The sequence below is a fragment of the Leopardus geoffroyi genome, chromosome D1 (genome assembly GCF_018350155.1).
Source record: "Leopardus geoffroyi isolate Oge1 chromosome D1, O.geoffroyi_Oge1_pat1.0, whole genome shotgun sequence".
NCBI lineage: Eukaryota > Metazoa > Chordata > Mammalia > Carnivora > Felidae > Leopardus > Leopardus geoffroyi.
This window is the reverse complement of record NC_059329.1, coordinates 34,362,027-34,380,805: the sequence shown is the minus strand read 5'-3', so window position 1 is coordinate 34,380,805 and position 18,779 is coordinate 34,362,027. Positions and strand designations below refer to the sequence as shown.

At 32.8% G+C, this 18,779-nt stretch overlaps 1 protein-coding gene across 2 annotated transcripts in view; it reads left to right on the top strand.

The window, feature by feature from the left end:
• Positions 1-18,779, top strand: part of CNTN5 (contactin 5) — a 1,378,474-nt gene that overhangs the window by 515,763 nt on the left and 843,932 nt on the right. Inside the window, exon 3 of one of the 2 annotated variants that reach the window (XM_045483543.1) lies at positions 10,512-10,636. The exons of the other annotated variant lie outside the window; for it this stretch is intronic. The gene's annotated coding sequence lies outside the window, so the exon portion shown is untranslated. The remainder of the gene's footprint in view (positions 1-10,511; positions 10,637-18,779) is intronic. 2 annotated transcript variants of the gene reach the window in all.

The following is an 18,779-nucleotide window of genomic DNA, read 5'->3' as shown; positions in this document are numbered from 1 at the left end:
AAGCAATATATGTCATAAGAGTGAAAAATGGTACACGCTGTAGTGTTCTTTTATCTCATTTTTATTTCTTTAGAACTCTGCTTTTAAGAAATATTACTATTCTTTCTTGTATTCTAATGTCTTACCAATTATTTCTCTAAAACAAACACATAATTCCACTTTAGGCTTCTTATCTTCTTATGTTCCCAATCCTTTCAACTTCCTAGAGGTGAAGAAAAGACATATATATGTCTTACTTTGCAAATCCAACTATGTTTGCCCAAAGTACTTCAAGCTCATCTGTGCTTTATTTAACGCATCATCTCCTTCTTCCCAAAATTGTTTCCTTGAATTTCAGTTCATATTTCAGTCAATGACACTAAAGTGTACTCTGATGGCAAACATGGGAAACTGGGAGTCACCTTGAATTCCCTTTCTCTGATTTTTTTTTTTATTTTGAGAAATTATTTAACAGGTTTACATCCTAAATATCTATTATCTATCCTATCCTCTCTGTCATTACTTTTTGCACTTGTTTTCAAGTCCTTTTTAATTTTTACCTGGAATTTAACAAACATGGTTCTTACCAGGGTTATGATAGACATATTCCTTCATAACCTCTCCTCTTTGTAACTCTCCATCTTTCTTCCTTCATACCTTTCACTGCCTCAATATATTTTATTATTCCATGCCTGCAGTGTTTGCACACACTAAGCCCTAGAATGTGAGGAAACCCGAATCCTGTCACCACTTTGGTTTGTCAGAACTGGCTGACTCATTCTTATTCATTGCTATACAAGCAATGTTTATTACCAGAAAAGATACTGATTTACCCAGGTAAAAGAGGGAAGTTTTTTCTGTTAAGGTGATGATAGAATCCCCAGCCTCCAAAGATCATGCCTTCTTACACACTTAGAAGCTATTATTTTTTCCAAAATTCAGTTCATACATAATCTAGTCACACCCAGGAAGCTTTCCAAGCTTCTATAAATGTGAAATAAGACCCTCTATTGATGTGTCCTAATGTAGTATCAGTCATAGCACAATTGTGGATTTGTCTTTCACCTTTGCTAAACTGCAAGCTACTACAGGACAGAAACTGAATCATTTATTTTGTTTTCCTCAGCCTCGACTAATACTGTGCCTGGCATATAATGGATATTTGATATATAGACATACAGATCACTATAATATATAGTTTCTACTTTCCTTGGTATAATCCATTAGTTAATAACTTCAATAAATATGAAATGAATTGAGTTAAATTAAGTAATTATTATGGTTTGAATTATAATGCATCTGTAACAAAGATTTAGTTTAATAGGATGACTTATTTGTTCCTTTTCTGTATTCATTCTTTGCTTAATATTTATGTGTTAATTTCTATATTAGTTGTTTGGCTCACAAGTTTTTCTTCACTGACATTCAAGTTAATGGTTTTGATTCTAAATCTGTATCAAACAGGGGCTGATCAGTTCAAGATAATTTTAAAATGAGCAAGCAACTAACATTTTTCAAAAAGATTTTTGCCATAACCTAATATTTTGATGAAAATCCTACCACTTAGAGGTTTAGAAAAGTACCTTTTCTCTCATGTGGTCTGAAAGAAATTAAAAGATGGTTATACAATAAGTGACCTATTAACAGTTCAGAACTTTGCTTCAATATTTTTACTGTTGTGTTTTCATGGAAGTCTCTATTTTGAATGGAACTTTGAATTTTAAATAAGTTACTATGAAATCAAATAAAACTTGGGGAAGGTATTATTCAATCTCTGAGTAAAATGTTTTCTGCTTTGTGATACTTCTCTTTGCTGACTCCATAAATTTAACTACTTATTTCTAGGGGCTTCCATGATATTGAGATTGGATTATAGTTTGTTGCCTTTGATGCTGCTTTCCTTAATCAACCATGAACTCCTTGAGTGCAAAGAATGCTGTTTGTTGCTCTAAAAATTCTGAGAAAGGAAAGATGTAAAAATGTAGGGAAGCAAAAAAGGAGGCAACAATAAAATAGTCTCTGAATATTTTTGCAGCCACTTAGTAAATTTTTATCTCAAATCCTATTTCTCCCTTTATTGACCTCTGATTGGCTCTGTATCTACCAGGATAGCATCCTATCTGTACTTTTTGTGTCACAATAGTTTTCAATCTTTACAACCATTGTATCTATCATTTCCCTCAAGCAGTTCTGCGAACTAGCTGTTTGTAAGGAAGCATTTGATTTAATTAATTCACATTAGGACAGATAACTATTAGCTGTTTTTACATGGTATTCTATTAAAGTTTTAGCATATAACAGAAAGACATATTAATACAAAGCAGTGAATCTCTATCTTCGTCCATTCAGACTTCTATAACAAAATACCATAGATTGAGTGGTTTATAAACAACAGAAACTTGTTGCTCACAGTTCTGGAGGCTGGAAGTCCAAGATCAGGGTGTCAGTATGGTCTAGTTCTGGTAGGGACCCTCTTCTGGGTTGAAGATTGCCAACTTCTCTTTGTATCCTACATTATGCAGAATGGGCTAGGGAGATCTGTATAAGGGCATTGTTCCCTATCATGAAGGCTCTGCCCTCTTGACCTAATCACCTCCAAAAGACCCACCTCCTAATACTATCACCTGCAGGTTAGGATTTCAGTATATGAATTTGGGAGGTGTAGCAGAATCCAAACATTCAGAGAATACTAATCTCTGTGGAAATTAGCTGTGTAATTATGGGCTAAAGGGCATTGATTATCAGTACCTGTCACTGTCATGCTCTGATTAATATTTTCAGAAGAGAGAGAGAGAGTATGCTCACTAATTTTAGAAGGTAGTATTACATGGACAGAATAGAATTTTGAGATATCAAAGGATTTTTTTTCAGCGTGATTTTTGAATAATTCACCTTGGTCATATAAATGGTAGGCCCAAACAGAAAGCAAGCAAAAATTTTGCTATGCAAGATAAACCCAGATTTGGGGACATTTTATGGGCCTCCTAGCTGTCTGTTTCTTTATGTATGCAAGTCTTGGCGGCTAGAAGATAACACAATTATATCCTCGCCTCTCTCCAAATAATACAGACATTCCAGCTTAGGGTTTAAAAAATATGTATTATAAAACCTTTGCATTCTTTAAGCCAGTGGAACTACAGGCCTCATTGCATTGCTGAAGGATCTTTCTCCTCACCTCACTTAAAATTTTCTGAACCTGATCAGCAAGAAGAATTTTACCAGGCTCGTGGTCATTGGTCCATAAATGAATGACACTTTCCAGACCAAGGGCTAACTAATCACCAAGTCCGAATGCTGTGTGGGTTTACTGTGTGTGTGCGTGTGTGTGTGTGTACTTTTCAAAGTCGTAACAGATCAGGTGCAGTGGCTTCTGCCTTCATATTTGAGCTGCTTGACTAAACAAGAGGTAATCCCTCACCTGAAGCTATCACATTATGCATTCCAGCTTGTTGCTCTGAGTACTGTTGACAGCATTAACATTTGGTAGTGGTGCTTGATCTTGGGCTTTTTGATCTGAGTGGCATGGCTTGTCTTCATGCTCATCATTCCTTGGTCAGCAAAATAGTTTGGGAGTCTTGTTCAGGAAATGGGCCAAAAAATGAACATCTCCCCCCAAAATTATTTCAATGTTTGTGAATAATTGTGTTTAAGAAGTCAAAATGCTCTCTCAATGTGGGGGCACAAGGTAGTGATTCTTCAATGTTGTAACTGTCTTGTCCTCCCTTTAAAATGTGAATGTTATACAGATTTTTATACATAAAGTCTTTATCTTTTTGAAGCGAAGGCTGGTTCACACCCCTCTCATGCATCCATATTTCCAAGTATCACTGCCTCCTATTTTTCTTAGTATTCTGTGTTGCTATTTGTTTTAGATAGATACTTTGTATTTTAAATAATAGTCTTTGAAAATGTAAGTAAATATATATCAAAAATGAAATAAATATATATATCAAAATATCAAATATATCAAAAATGAAACCTAGCAATAGTGTTTGTGTAGGAAGATTAAAAGTGTTGTTTTCTCATCTGAACTTTCTTTAATAAATCATATTTTGTAGAACTATGAATTTTAATGCAGCAAATAAATATGATTATATAAATAATATTTATAAATGCCATTTTAAAGTTTTTATCTGTTGACTTCATAATAGTAATTCTAGGAATCTACTTGAAGAAAATAAACAGAAAACCCAGCAAAATCATTGGATTATTTAGTATGGTGAAAATTTAAATAATCAAATGCCCCAAGATGAAGTAATTTATAACACCATAGTAGAGAAACCTGAGGAAATATTCTATGGTCATGGAAAATTGTGTTTAGTAAAAGTATCTAAGGAGATAAATGTGCTATTTATATAGAAAGGCAGAATATAACTTCTGCCCTATGAAATGATCTAAAATAATTTTATTCAAATATTTTGATCCCCAATTTCAGCAGGAAATACATTGCACATATGACCCTCATATACAGATAAATAAACATAAAAATTAAAAAAAAAATCAAAGCAGGGCACCCCGGTGGCTCAGTTGGTTAAGTGTCCAACTCTTGATTTCGGCTCAGGTCATGATCTCATGGTTTATGAGTTGAGTCCTGCATCAGGTTCTGCACTGACAGTACAGAGCCTGCTTGGGATTCTCTCTCTCCCCTCTCTCTCTGTCCCTATCCTGCTCGTGCTCTCTATCTCTCAAAATAAATAAATAAACTTAACAAAATTCACATCAATCGTCATACTAATGCATATAATGCACACTAACATTTTCTTTTATCCTTCTCTTTTAATTTTTTAAAGAATTTTTGTGTTCCATTAAATTGATTTCTTAACCAACAAATGAGTTATGACATGTAAATAACCCAATACTGATCTAAACTATGTAAATGATATATTCTGAAACTATTCTAGAAAGCAATAAGACATGATATTAAAATTGTTATATCTGAGCACCTGGATTTGGTATATTTTAATTTTTTCCTCATTCTGTTCTGAATTTTTAAAAATACAATACTGGTGAAAACAGCATAATGTACATAGTTGTTTAATCACTCTATTGTAAACCTGAAACTAATGTAACATTTTATGTCAACTATATTTGAATTAAAAAAAATAATAATAAATATGATAAATAAAATTGCCAAAAATACTGACAATACATGACTCATTTTTCACTTACCATATTTTTTCATCAAGTGTAAATATGTTTTACATTTCAAAGTTGCATTTCCTCCCAGTTTTCAGTAGGGCAGGGAGCTACTAATTCCCATAGTATTTTCTTGGACATAGTAAATTTGAGGTAAATCACTAATACATAAATGAATGAGTGGATGAGTAAGTGGATGAATGGCATTTGTAACAACTTAAATATCTTTTATAATGTAAATATAATATAAATTTTATTTTTTCCATTATTTACATCATTACAGAGCACCATAAGTTCTACTAATATGGGAATTAATGTAGACAAAAATCCTTGACATTTTCTTGTTCAAAATGAACTGTTGCCCAAAATATGTGATCAGTGTTAAGACAGAGTTATATTCTGTTGCTACTGTATAAAATGCCATAGTCTTATTACTGAAGATCACAGGTGCTGAAATCCAGGCTAACCATAGTGTGAATCTCGGCTATATGACTGTCTAAATATGTCACTGGAGAGTTTATCGGTTTCAGTGAGAGTAGTGTGCTTCTTCTGTTGTAGAATGAAAATAAAATTTGCCTTATAACTTTTTTGAATAATCAAGGAATTAATATGTGCAAAATGCCTAGGTTTGTGGCTGGCACATATGTTAAATGCCTTATTTTCCTCTTCCTCAACTGCTTAAAGAGCATTTAAAACATTTCTAATAAAAAAAAATTGCTGACATCCAATTTAAAAATATATGAAACCATAGGTTTTAAAAATGTAGGCTTTTAGGTCAACCCATGAATTAGTTGCAGCAATACACAAGGTGAAATTTTAATATAAAAACAGGAGGTGTAAAAATAAAGTGGAGAAAAAAGAAAAAAACTGCAGCCAATACAAAAACATGTGGGAGATGTTTGGTTACATGATGCGGGGTAAAAATCTCTTAGAAGCAAAAGTAGTTGGTTGAATATAAACCATCATACAGTTACACTTACAAAAAACTGAATGCTCACATATACCTCAGAAATTTAGCTAACGAGAATAGACAGTATTATGTGAGTTCAGTCATAGATTCCCTAAAATCCTCATTTGAAAGTAAGATTGTTGTCATTATTGTATTTTGTTTGTTCTTTTGTTCATTTTTAGTTTCATAAGAAACTGAAAGTCCTTTTTCCAGAGTACATGAAAATTGTTCAAATTTTTGTGAATATTAAAAATATAGCACTTAATAAAAGAAGAAACTAGGGTTAATATAATACAGATCCCTATGCACATCCAAAATAGGAATGGAAAATTGCTCCTTGTGTTCACTGAAAAAAAATATAAGAATATTGGTTATTTTAGCAAAAGGGAAAAAAAGTGCTGTTTTATTAATTTTAAAGAAATGAGCAAAATATGTGATTAAAATATTTGGTTGATGTTTTTGAAACCTCATAAATTAATATCATAACGTCCAGAGTTTTAATATATTCTTGAATAATACTCTTTTATGCGAACAACCAAATATAAACAAAAAGTCAAGAAACCAATGAAAAAAATTAAAAAAAATGTATTATAGATCATTGGATTTTTCTAAATATATGAGGTTATATATTAATTTCATGAGTTAATGTCTTAATGTAGAAAAAGTATTTCCATGATAATATAAAAAACTTGAACAACTTAATAATGAGAGACAACACTGCCCAACAGGTAAGCTCAGAAACACCAGGCATGGGTTCAAATGCTGCTCCATCTGTTACTAGATCGAGGATTCTATATGCAATTTTGCTTAAAATCTCTTTGCCTCAACATTTTTTGAAATGGAGATTAAAATAATACCTGTTTATTTTGTAAGGCTTAAACCAGTCAATATATGCATATTACATAAAATAATATTTGGCACTTGGTAAGTTCTTAATACATTTCAACTGTTATAATTACTAGAGAAAAATAGAGGATGAGCAACAAGTGTGCTCAAAAAGGAATGTAAATGGGCCACAAGTATATGAACTCTAGCCAACCATGCTCATAAACAAATAAATGTAACAATGAAACACCATCTTTGACACACTGATTTAATGACTTCTGTTGATATAAGTATGGGGGAGAGGGACTCACACTCTAGGTAAGAGTGTAAATTGATATAACCTTTCTTGAGGGCAATTTAGAAATTACAACCAAACTAAAGCTCACATGTCTTTCAATCTAGAAATTCTACTTCTAAGATTACTGATATTTAAAATTTCTACAATATTGTTAATGTAAAACTAATGGATGTAATATTGTAATTATAGTATGAGTTGTATATGCTTCAAATACGTATATATACACACTCATACATTATATATATATAACATATATATATAACATATACATATCATATATATATGTTTATATATGCAATGAAATTTACTGGAAAGATAAACTAAACATTTTAGATAATGATTACTCAGAAAGAGTGGAACTATGGAGGGTGGAACCAGCTGTGGTGACAGGAAGGGAGACACAGTATTTTCATTTTACAGCTTTAAAAAAAAATTAACTTGTGTAATTTTCACAGTATAAATAATTACATTTAAACAATTTCAACTATAAATTATCATCACACTGGCTAAGCAAAATAGAAATAAATAATTGAACAAAAAGGACATTTAGAAAACTCTACTTATCTTCAACTTTCTTTTGCTTCAATTTTTATGCTTATATATATTTGTGGAACAAATTATTTTACATATTTTTCATTAAAAAAGCAATGGAGAGAGGATAACACCACTAAATGTGGGTCCAGCCCACAATAATTTTATGAAAAAATAACAGTGGTCAAAATTCTTGAGGTTTAGATAATTTTTGGTAAATATACACAAAACTAGAATTCATATTAACAGCCTGAATGGATTTCACTGAGTTCCAATTAAAAAAAAAAATTACCTTGTTTTCTTGAAATCCTCTATAGCTCTACACAGGAGCTCTAGGATCAGAGGAAAAATGTATTTTTGTAGTGTTATGTAAACACTTGATCAAGTGACCAGGATATTGTCTGTGTTTTTCATCATTACATTTCTTGTCTATATTGACATTAGTATTTTATTTATGATGGTATATAATTAATAAAACATAAAATTCACTTAGAGAAAATGGATGCAGTTTGTAAGGTTCAAAGTGGGAAGGAATATCTTAAAAATATGAAAGCTTAAATTTAATCTTCTCCTTCAGTAATCAGTCTGTTAAAATTCTGATTTGCATATTAGGGATCAGCAATAAGCCATAAATGGCATGCATCTCCTATATGTAATGATGTTGTATTAAAAATATCTTTAAACATAATATGGAACCTTAAAATTAGCTCATCATGTGGTGAATATTTTATATTAATTACTATTATCCTTATACAAACTGGATAATTAACTATGCTTTAGAAGATATTTATTTTTAACTACATTGTAGAAAGTCACGTACTTAAGTCAACACAAATGTGTAGGTTTGTAATTTTTTTAAAGACAATAGAACAAAATTATGTCAATATATTGTGCTAAATTGAATGTTTTCTGGTCAGCTAGGTTTTTCTGGCAATTTCCCTATAAAAGAAAATGATTCACATATAATGGATTGTGGTATGCACAGAGCAGTTATTACATAATTTGAGATATCATAAGTAAGAGAATAAAAATAAAAAACACTAACTGATGAGAAAATGGTTAATTTAGCAATGTACAAGTCATAACTCCTATTTGTCTTTTATTCATAAGTTAAAAGTAAGGCTGTAAACAGCAAGACATAACAATGAAAAATTATTTTTATCATTCTCATGGTCTTTCTTATATCACTGTTCTAAACTATAGAATTTTCTCAAATTAAAAGATATTAAACAGTATGTTATATTTGTGAAAATTTCCCTTTGTAACCTTGGGCAATAAAATTAATATTTGTCTCAGTTTTTAAAAATATTTATTATTTATTTTGAGAAAGCCAGAGTGCAAGCAGGGGAGGGGAAAAAAAGCAAGGGAGAGAGAGAATCCCAAGCGAGCTCCACACTCAGCATGGAGCCAGATGCAGGGCTCAAACCCAAAATGTGAGATAACAAACCCTGAGATCATGACCTGAGCTGAAATCAGGAGTCTGATGCTTAACCTACTGAGACACCCAGATGCCCCTATTAGGCTCAAATTGTTTGCCAAGAAAAGGTCAACTTCATACAGATACTCTAATCTCTGAGATAAACATATTCTTTCAGTTTTGTCTCCTTTTGAAAAGTTGAATGGTGAACAAAATAAAGAATAAGAATCACATACACCTATACACAAACATACACACATACAGACCTACACATGCCCCTGTCATCCAAACTGTTAACATGAAGCCAATGACACCAATGAAATAATGACTCAAAAATGAGAATTTCTTGGGGCACCTGGATGGCTCAGCTAGTTAAGTGTCCAACTTTGGCTTACGTCATGATCTCACACTCTGTGAGTTCAAGCCCTGCGTTGGGCCTTGTGCTGTAGCCTGGATCCTGCTTCAGATTCTGTCTCCCTCTCTCTGCGCCCCTCCCCTCCTTGTACTCTGTCTCTCTCTCAAAAGTAAATACACATCAAAAAAAATTTTTTAATGATAATTTTTCTTTGCTGTTGATAGAATTTTAAAGACATGTGCTTTTAGAATAATGTAAAAATTCCACTTTTAACTGAATCCTGGATTTGAAAAAAAAATTTGGCAATTTATTTTACTTTTTAACAAAATTTAATCTCATGTGCAAAATTTTTGATATTAAAAGATGTAAGAACCTGCATTTTTCCCATTTCGTTTGGAATGCACATAAAAATTACATGTGAGTTATTTGTGTTAGATGGCATTTTGTAAGGGATTTGGTTTAATCAAACAAGTAATATGATTAGCAGTTTATACAATGAAATATGAATTGTCACTAATTGTAATTGACATTAAGAGTTTCTCTGATTCTTTTAAATTATCTGATAATTAGAAGAAAAGGGTGAAGGAAGCTAAATCTGAATTTCTCCTACTAGCCTAAACAATGATGGAATCTCTGTAAACACTATCTAAATTTATTCCTTTTAACACCTTAGAACATTTTTCAATCTCTATTTTAAAGATAAAGTATTTAAAAGCAAGGAGGTTAAGTACCAAGTCAGAAATATGAGAGGTATCCCACATTTATCTCTTTCTTTACCCACAAATGCAATTAGTCACCAAGCTCTATTAAATTTTCCTTCTTAGCATCATTTTTATCAAATCCTTTTTTCTATATTTCCTCTATTATTGCCTTTGACCTTCATCACCTCTTGCCTTCATTCCTGCAACAGTCCCAGGAAATGCAGGCGATTTTCCTCCACTGCCTCTCTATTCCTGCAGTGTAAAACTAATCACATGAATCCTTTGCTTAATGTCCTTCAGTGTGTCTCCATTTTTCATAGATGTATTTTGAAGCTCTTGCCAAGCTCTACGAGATTCTCTACATTCTGGTCCCTGCTCATCACTCAAGGTTTATTTTCACAGACTGTGCTGTGATTTTTCTCCTAGACTTCTCAGCCATCCCAAGGTAATTGCATTTCTAAATCTACTTTCTCCTGCTTTACATCTGAGTATTTTCTCACCTGTCTCTGTCTGATGTGAGCTCTCCGCCCCCGCCATCCTAATTTATACCTAATAAATTCTGTAAGTTAATGATAATGTTACCTCCTACATGAAGCATACTCTCATCTGATATCCCAAGTCTCTGACCTATCTTACAAGTAAATTGACAACTCCTACCACACACATAATTCTATTGAGGCCACCTAACTTTTGTATAAGTATTAACTTACATGATTTTCCCTGATTATTAAACTGGGATTTCCTGAGGGCAGAACCATGTTATATTTTGTAGTCAACTGATAACCAGCACAGTTCTTGTGACATAGCAGACACTATTGTTTTGCCTGTAAAAGAATATTGTTGGAGGATATGGAGAATAGTACTTTAGATCAAGGGAAGGTCTGATAGTCACTAACACAGAAGGAAATGAATTAGGAGTCATTTAAGGCTACCCCAACAGGAATCAATTATGGACTTTCTTTCAGAGTTTTGTAATTAATGTGACTTAACCTTAATTGTTCAATATCTGCATGTGTCTCTGTGGTGTGTGTGTGTGTGTGTGCGCGCATGTGTGTATTACACATTCCAAATTTTCAGGGAACTAAATCAGTCAGGCATGTACAACTGAAATAATAATGATAATTTAGGTTATTCTAATTAACTATGGTCAATATGTGCCATTCACAGGAAAAGAGGATAGTTGAGAGAAAGGCCACCACCTTATGAAGTGTCCACTAAAGCATTCAGTGGATTTAGCTGACTAGGTAGTGGTTAACAGGAAAAAAGAGCAGGCACATATATAAAACGTTTATCAGCTGAAAACCTGTGTATCCAGAAGTATAAAATCACTGAAACCTCTGCGACTTTAAGAGCCAAAACCACTAGAGACAAACCATCGACTAGGTCTTCAAAATTTTTCAAGACTCCTTGACCCTAAATTATGCATAAAACAATTATGGAAAAATGTTTACTTCCAAAGGAAAATAGCAACAACAAGGTTCATATTTTTATAGCAAAATAACCTTTCTCAAGGGCAAGATGGCAACAATGGATATATTAAGTATTCGTTCAAATGTAGTATAGACATCTGGTCTTTTTCTCGTCTTATTTTGTTTTTTAAAAGTTTTTATTTAAGTTCTAGTTAGCATACAGTGGAATATTAGATTCAGGTGTATAATATAGTGATTCAGCATTTCCATACAACAGCCAGTGCTCATCACAAGTCCCCTCCTTCATCCCCATCACCTACTTCACCATTCCCCCTACCCTGCTATTGTTTCTTCTTAGTTTTTTTTTAATTATAGTGAATGACATTGTTTTCCAATTTGTTTACAATTCGAAAAATTTGAAGTCAAACTTGGTATCTTCTTTCTCCCTCCACCACATATATATTTTTTAAATACGAAATTTATTGTCCAGTTGGTTTCCATACAACACCCGGTGCTCATCTCAACAGGTGCCCTCCTCAATACCCATCACCCACCCTCCCCTTCCTCCCCTCCCTCCTACCCCCCATCAACTCTCAGTTTGTACTCAGTTTTTAAGAGTCTCCTATGTTTTGGCTCCCTCCCTCTCTAATCTCTTTTTTTTTTTTTTTTCCTTCCTCTCCCCCATGGTCTTCTGTTAAGTTTCTCAGGATCCACACAGGAGTGAAAACATGTGGTATCTGTCTTTCTCTGTATGACTTATTTCACTTAGCATAACACTCTCCAGTTCCATCCACGTTGCTACAAAAGGCCATATTTCATCCTTTCTCATTGCCACGTAATATTCCATTGCCTCCACCACATATTTAATTCTTCACCAATTTTAATAATCAAGCCTGTATAATATCTCTAAATATTTCTACTTTGTCCACTTCCACTGTACTTCAAATTGCCATTACCTTTCATCTGCACTAGCAAACTAGCCTCCTAACTTATAATTAACTCATTTAAATGTATCTACTCTGCCAATCTGAATCTTTTCAATTTTTTTTCATATTTCATCTAGAGTGAAGTTTTGAAAACACAAATTTAACATATTATTATCCCATCTGAAATATTTCAGGGGGGCTCCATAGCTCCTAGAATAGAAACAGAATTCCATATAACTTGGTTCACTAGCACTCCCACATTATCTAACACCTGACTCTGCCCAAACTAGTCTTGTTGCTTGCCCTGTGTACTCATTATTTTAATAATTTTAACAATAATTTTAATAAATAATTTAATAATAATTTAATAATGGTTTAAATAATGTACCTCTCATTATTTTAGGTGTTCTCTGCATCTGAGATTCTCTTTAATTACTGTTTCAATTCATTAATTTCTAATCATCCTTATCTTCTCAGTTCAAACTAACTTCCTTTTTGAAAAATTTCTTAATGTTAATTTTTGAGAAAGAGATAGACAAAGCTCAAGCTGGGGAGGGGCAGAGAGAGGGAGGGAGACACAGAATCGGAAGCAGGCTCCAGGCTCCAAGCTGTCAGCGCAGAGTCCTATATAGAGCTCAAACCCACGAACCATGAGATCATGACCTGAGCCAAAGTTAGACGCTTAACCAACTGAGCCACCCAGGCGCCCCTAAGCTAACTTCCTAATAGAAGACTTTCTTGATCTCCCTGCTAGGTCAAATTGTGATACTATACTTATTCTTACATTATTCTTACATTACCCTTATTTTTTAGCTCATGCTGCTTTCCCAAGAATCTGTCACAGAACCAGTTTTATTTCTTTTAAATGTGATTATTGGATTACCATCTATATATTATACTATATTTTAAAGTCTGTGAAGGCAGTAGTATGTGTGTTTCTGTTCCTAAGGTATCTAATTCATGATGATAATAAGTGTGTTGAACGCATGTTTAAATGAATGGCTATTCACTGAAATTTTAGAGATTTCTGAATTGTAAGATATTACTTTTTTATGGTTCATGTATTTTAAAAAAAAAATTTTTTTTTAACGTTTATTTTTGAGAGAGACAGAAAGAGACAGAGTGCGAGCGGGGGAGGCGCAGAAAGAGAGGGAGACACAGAATCCGAAGCAGGCTCCAGGCTCTGGGCTGTCAACACAGAGCCCCATACAGCCCAGAACACACGAACTGCGAGATCATGACCCGAGACGAAGTTGGTCACCCAACCGACTGAGCCACCCAGGCGCCCCTGGTTCATGTATTTTTAAATAATTTATTTATTATATAAATTTTTAAATACAAACAAAGAAAAAAGTTATTTTTAAGATGATTTGAATGAGTCATTATCTTTCTATGAATTTTCTTGTTTGTAATATATGTTCAAAGTAATACACCTACTTTTTATATTTATTAAAAACAGTTATTGACTGATAATGCTAAGTTCTGGATTTAATTCATAAATAGACAAACTTCTGCTTCTTTAAGTGACTAAAAATATGAATTTCTTATTTGGTGGCTATTCAAACTGGTCTAGGAACACACTCTTATAGTTTATGGGGGAAAAATTAGTACTCTGTGTTGTCAATAAAGTTGATATGCTCTAATTCTTACCCTAACTAGGCAGCAAGTTTCTCTGTTAGAGATCATGCATTTAATATGTTGTACCCCCCCTCCCGCCCCCAAGAACCTGGAGAATTCCAGACTCTAAGTAGATAGTCAATAAATAATTTACTGTATTTTTCTTCCCACATTCATGCTCCCTTAGCTGCTTTAGATTACTCATCTGTCATTTCTGCAACAACCTTTTGTGCCAGTTCACTGAACCAGAATATTTAAATGTTTCCAAGTAGCATTTATTTTATGCTTGCCCTGGTTCTCACAGTGTATGAGAATTCAGTACAACCAGAAAAGTATTTGCTGAATTGAATATCAAAGCATTTATGTTAGATTCTTTTCTTTGGATTTATATAAAGATATTAAAATACCATAAATGTAATGTGAGAGTGCTTTCAGCTTTTAAGTAACTCAGAAAATATCTAAACACAGCAGAAGCAATTAATAACACTAAATGTTTTGAGTTTCTTCTAGATAACTGCTTTTAGTAAACTGTCATTTCTCATCTTTATTCCCTTTTCACTCCCTCCAACCTCTGCCAATGATACTAAGGTGATCTTACATGCTTTATGCACAATCACCCTTTTCTCCTACTTCTCTTCCTCCTCCTCTTTCTCCACCCTACAACAATATCATTTATACTTAGAATTCATAGCATGAATGGAGCTTGGGAAAAGATTTGGTTGAGGGTGGACAACATCATTCCTTCAAGCCCCTTTCAGCTTCCTGATGTTGCACTTTCCAGTTAACTTGCTATATGTGTGTCTTTAGCTTTTCTGACAGTACGTTTCTACATGTAAAAAACAGACGCATTACTTCTCATATATAACTCTCAATCTTCATCTTAAGCTTGATACCAAAAAATGCATGTGAAAATACTTTGTAAGCCCTAAAATTACATATGTTTCAGGGGATTTATTTTAATCTTATTAACATTTATGAAGAAAATCATTGTAATATTAATTCTATTCAGTATGTAAAAATTCCAAATAATGAATAAAAAGGTGGTTCATTGTTTCCTTTAGAGGAGAAATATTCAAGCTAGTAAAAAAGAACACTTTTCAAGAATAAAGTTTACTTAAAGGTAGCTTACTATTTATTTCCTACTATCACCATAGTCCTCCTTCTTACTCCTTAAGTACTGAATCCGGAATATACCTGTTACTTTGGGGGCTATAGATGGTCATGGGTGGCCATAGTCTTTCCTAACTTGTGCAAGAAGAACTCCAGTGAGTATTAGTAACCAATTTTCTCCTTGCATTTTGCTTCCCTTGGCTAGTACCTAACAGTTGCTTTAGAAAATTCACTCAAATACATTTCCCTAGGAATTAGCTTGGGATGAGTTTCTCTGTTACTAGGAAGAAGAATAAGCAACATGTAGAAGCAATTGCTATCTCCTTTACCTTTGTAATAAGTTTCATTCTATGAGTAGCTTCCTGATATTTAGGATATGAGGATTTGGAGCTTGGGTAATGAAGTGAAAGAATAGAAAGTACCGTTTGATGATACTCCCAATAATGAGGCCATTGAGACCCAGGTCACATCATGAGAAATCATCTTGGGGAAACTGAAATATTATGGAGAAGTTTGCTTCTTGTTTTATCTTATGAATTAGAGGCAACAGAAAGAGAAGTTAAAATACAGCATAGAGAAAGAACTTTTCCTGCCAAAACAAACAAACACGATGTCACTGTGTGACAGACATGTGTAGAAAACATCTATATAGGTAGTCATTGACTTATTTTAAATAGCGCAAATCTATTGTTATAGGACTTTTGTTACTAGTTAGGATGCTCATCCTAACTCATATAAGCTTTCCGTAATCATACAAAGAACTTCCTGAATTAAATCTAATAGGAACTTTTTGAGTAGAGCATGTCTTTAATCAAAATATCTTCTCCTCTAAATTATAGATATAATCATGAAATTAATAGATATTAAAAGTGGATTATTTTTACCAAATTGATAGATTTTCATTAATTGAGACTACCCAATCTGATTTGGAATACCTGAAACTAAGTAGTTATTTAATAACAATACTGGAGAACAAGATGTTAAATATTGTTTGCAAATATGTCAAGTAATGATATTTTAGGAAAGTTTTGCTCTCATTTATGGAAAGGGAGTTTGAAAAAGAAAGAAAAAAGATATTTCTTGTGAGAAAGAAATTCTCTAGAGGAATTCACTAAAAAAGTTACATTATTTGAAAAATATAAGTGAACTTTTAATAGTTTATAATGCTATCACTGACCTTTTCAAGTTGTTTGGGTGTTCTGCTTTTTTTAGAGTCAAAGGATCATATAATTAATATAGTAATAATGCAGGGGCGCCTAAGTGGCTCAGTCAGGCAAGTGGCTGACATCGCTCAGGTTATGATCTCACTGTTCCTGGGTTCAAGCCCCATGTCAGGCTCTGTGCTGGCAGCTCAGAGATTGGATCCTGCTTCAGATTCTGTGACTCCCTCTCTCTCTGCCCCTCCCCCATTCACAGTCTGTCTCTGTCTCTCTCTCAAAAATAAATAAACATTAAAAAAATTTAAAAAGTATATATATATATGCATATATATATGCATATATATATATATATATAATGCAAAGAAGATTTTTAAAGTCATACTTTCCAGCTGCTAATTTTTCAGGGACACTCATATTTTAAAAACTGACATACATATTTCTCTACTGATATTTTTAAAAAATACTTGAGTATTCACGTAAAGTTTCTTAACTCCTCTCCTGTCAGTAATCTCTGCCCCATTGATTCCATCATTTATATGCTATAATAATCACCTTTCTACATGAATCTGTTTAAGTCACAGTCCTGCTAATGACCATTTAATGACCCCTCCCTGTTTACACAATAAGTTCTAATGCAGTCTAAGGCATTTATGATCTAGGTCATAATCAAAATTTTTCTTATTTCTTTATTCACATTATGTTCCATCAAGAGCAAACCATATGCAATTGCTCACATTCTTTTATACTTTCATATTTTTGTTCTCGTTTCAATACCTGAGATTACTTTCCCTCCTTGGTCTCATAAAGTCTTTCTTGTCTTTCAAAGCCTACAACATTCAAACATTGACATTCCTCCTGTTTGCATTATGACATATGAATATTGTGTTTACTCATATAATTGCTTTTATTACACTGTACTTAAACATATTGGTAGATTTCTGTCTACACTCTGAAACTTTGGAATGAGAATAGTTGTTTATATTTGTATCCCAAGTACTGCCTACTACAATTCTTAGCATATATTTAGGAAGCACAATTTAGAAAAGATAAAGCAGAACATATATGGAGTAAGATAGACCCAACAAAAGGTTAATATGCTGTTGCTGTTGAATTATGCTATTGTTTTCCAGAATTTATTTGGAAGTTAGACAAGGATAGACCATTACTAATTTACAAAAGCCAATATTCTCTGAATAGCCCAGGGTCTGTTGTAACTACTTGTCTCCAGAGCTCTACTGAGCCAAAGATAAAGGCTTGTTTTTGTTAGGATTAAAGACATAAAAAGTAACAGAAAAAAAAATAAAGAAAATAAGGCAGTCAAGTGTTCCTGCTCAATAATTTCAACACTGAAAATATTGAATAAAAATAATTGTCCAAAATATTCTTTGGTAACAGATGTTTTATGATCCTACATGCTATAGCAACAAGTAGAAAATGGTGAGTCATACCCTTTGGTTTGTATCATTTGTGACTGTGCTTTAACCTGGTCTGCCAGGTGGCTATTTGGGGAAGTTTTGCTGACTAGGTTATTAAATCTTCTGATTCTGCAAGTTTATTTTATATTTCCATAAGATGATCATTTTAAATTAATGTTGTAATGGCATCCTATTTCTTATTTAGAAAGAAAGAAAGAAAGAAAGAAAGAAAGAAAGAAAGAAAGAAAGAAAAGGAAGGAAAAAAGAAAAGGAAGGAAAAAAGAAAGGGAGAAAGGGAAAAAGAATGAAATGGGCACCTGGGTGACTCAGTAGGTTAAGCATCCAACTCTTCATTTCAGCTCAGGTCATGATTTCAGGGTTCTGAGGTCAGGCTGTATACTGACAGCTCAGCACAACCTCTGTCTCTTTTTCCAAATAAGTAAATAATAAAACAAACTTTACAAAAAATACTAAAAAAAAAAAAAAAGGTAGATTAGTGTAGATAGATTTTGTGTAGATTTTTCATCAAGTTTGTCAAATTAAAACTAAATCTCAAAGGTACTGATTAGTAACAGACCATCAAAACTTTTGCAGTATTGGTACAGATAAATCATGAGATAGTGCCTCCATCAATTAGGTATATTTATACCTTTATTTACTCCCCATAAAAAACATACTAAGCTATAAAAATACTAAAACATTTCCATCTTCATATGCTAATTTTAGTCATTATATTTCTATGATTACATGGCTTTTAGAATGTATTAATCAGACCTCCTTAAAACTAAAATTTTCCAAAGAAATAGTCTTGTTTGAATCATTTAGAGTATAGGGCAAACATGAAAGGGATATTAGTTGATATGACTCAGTCCTCATGGAAATTATATATAATGAAGTATATATAATAATTATTCCTGTGTTATCTTCATTTATCACAAAAATTTAATTTAT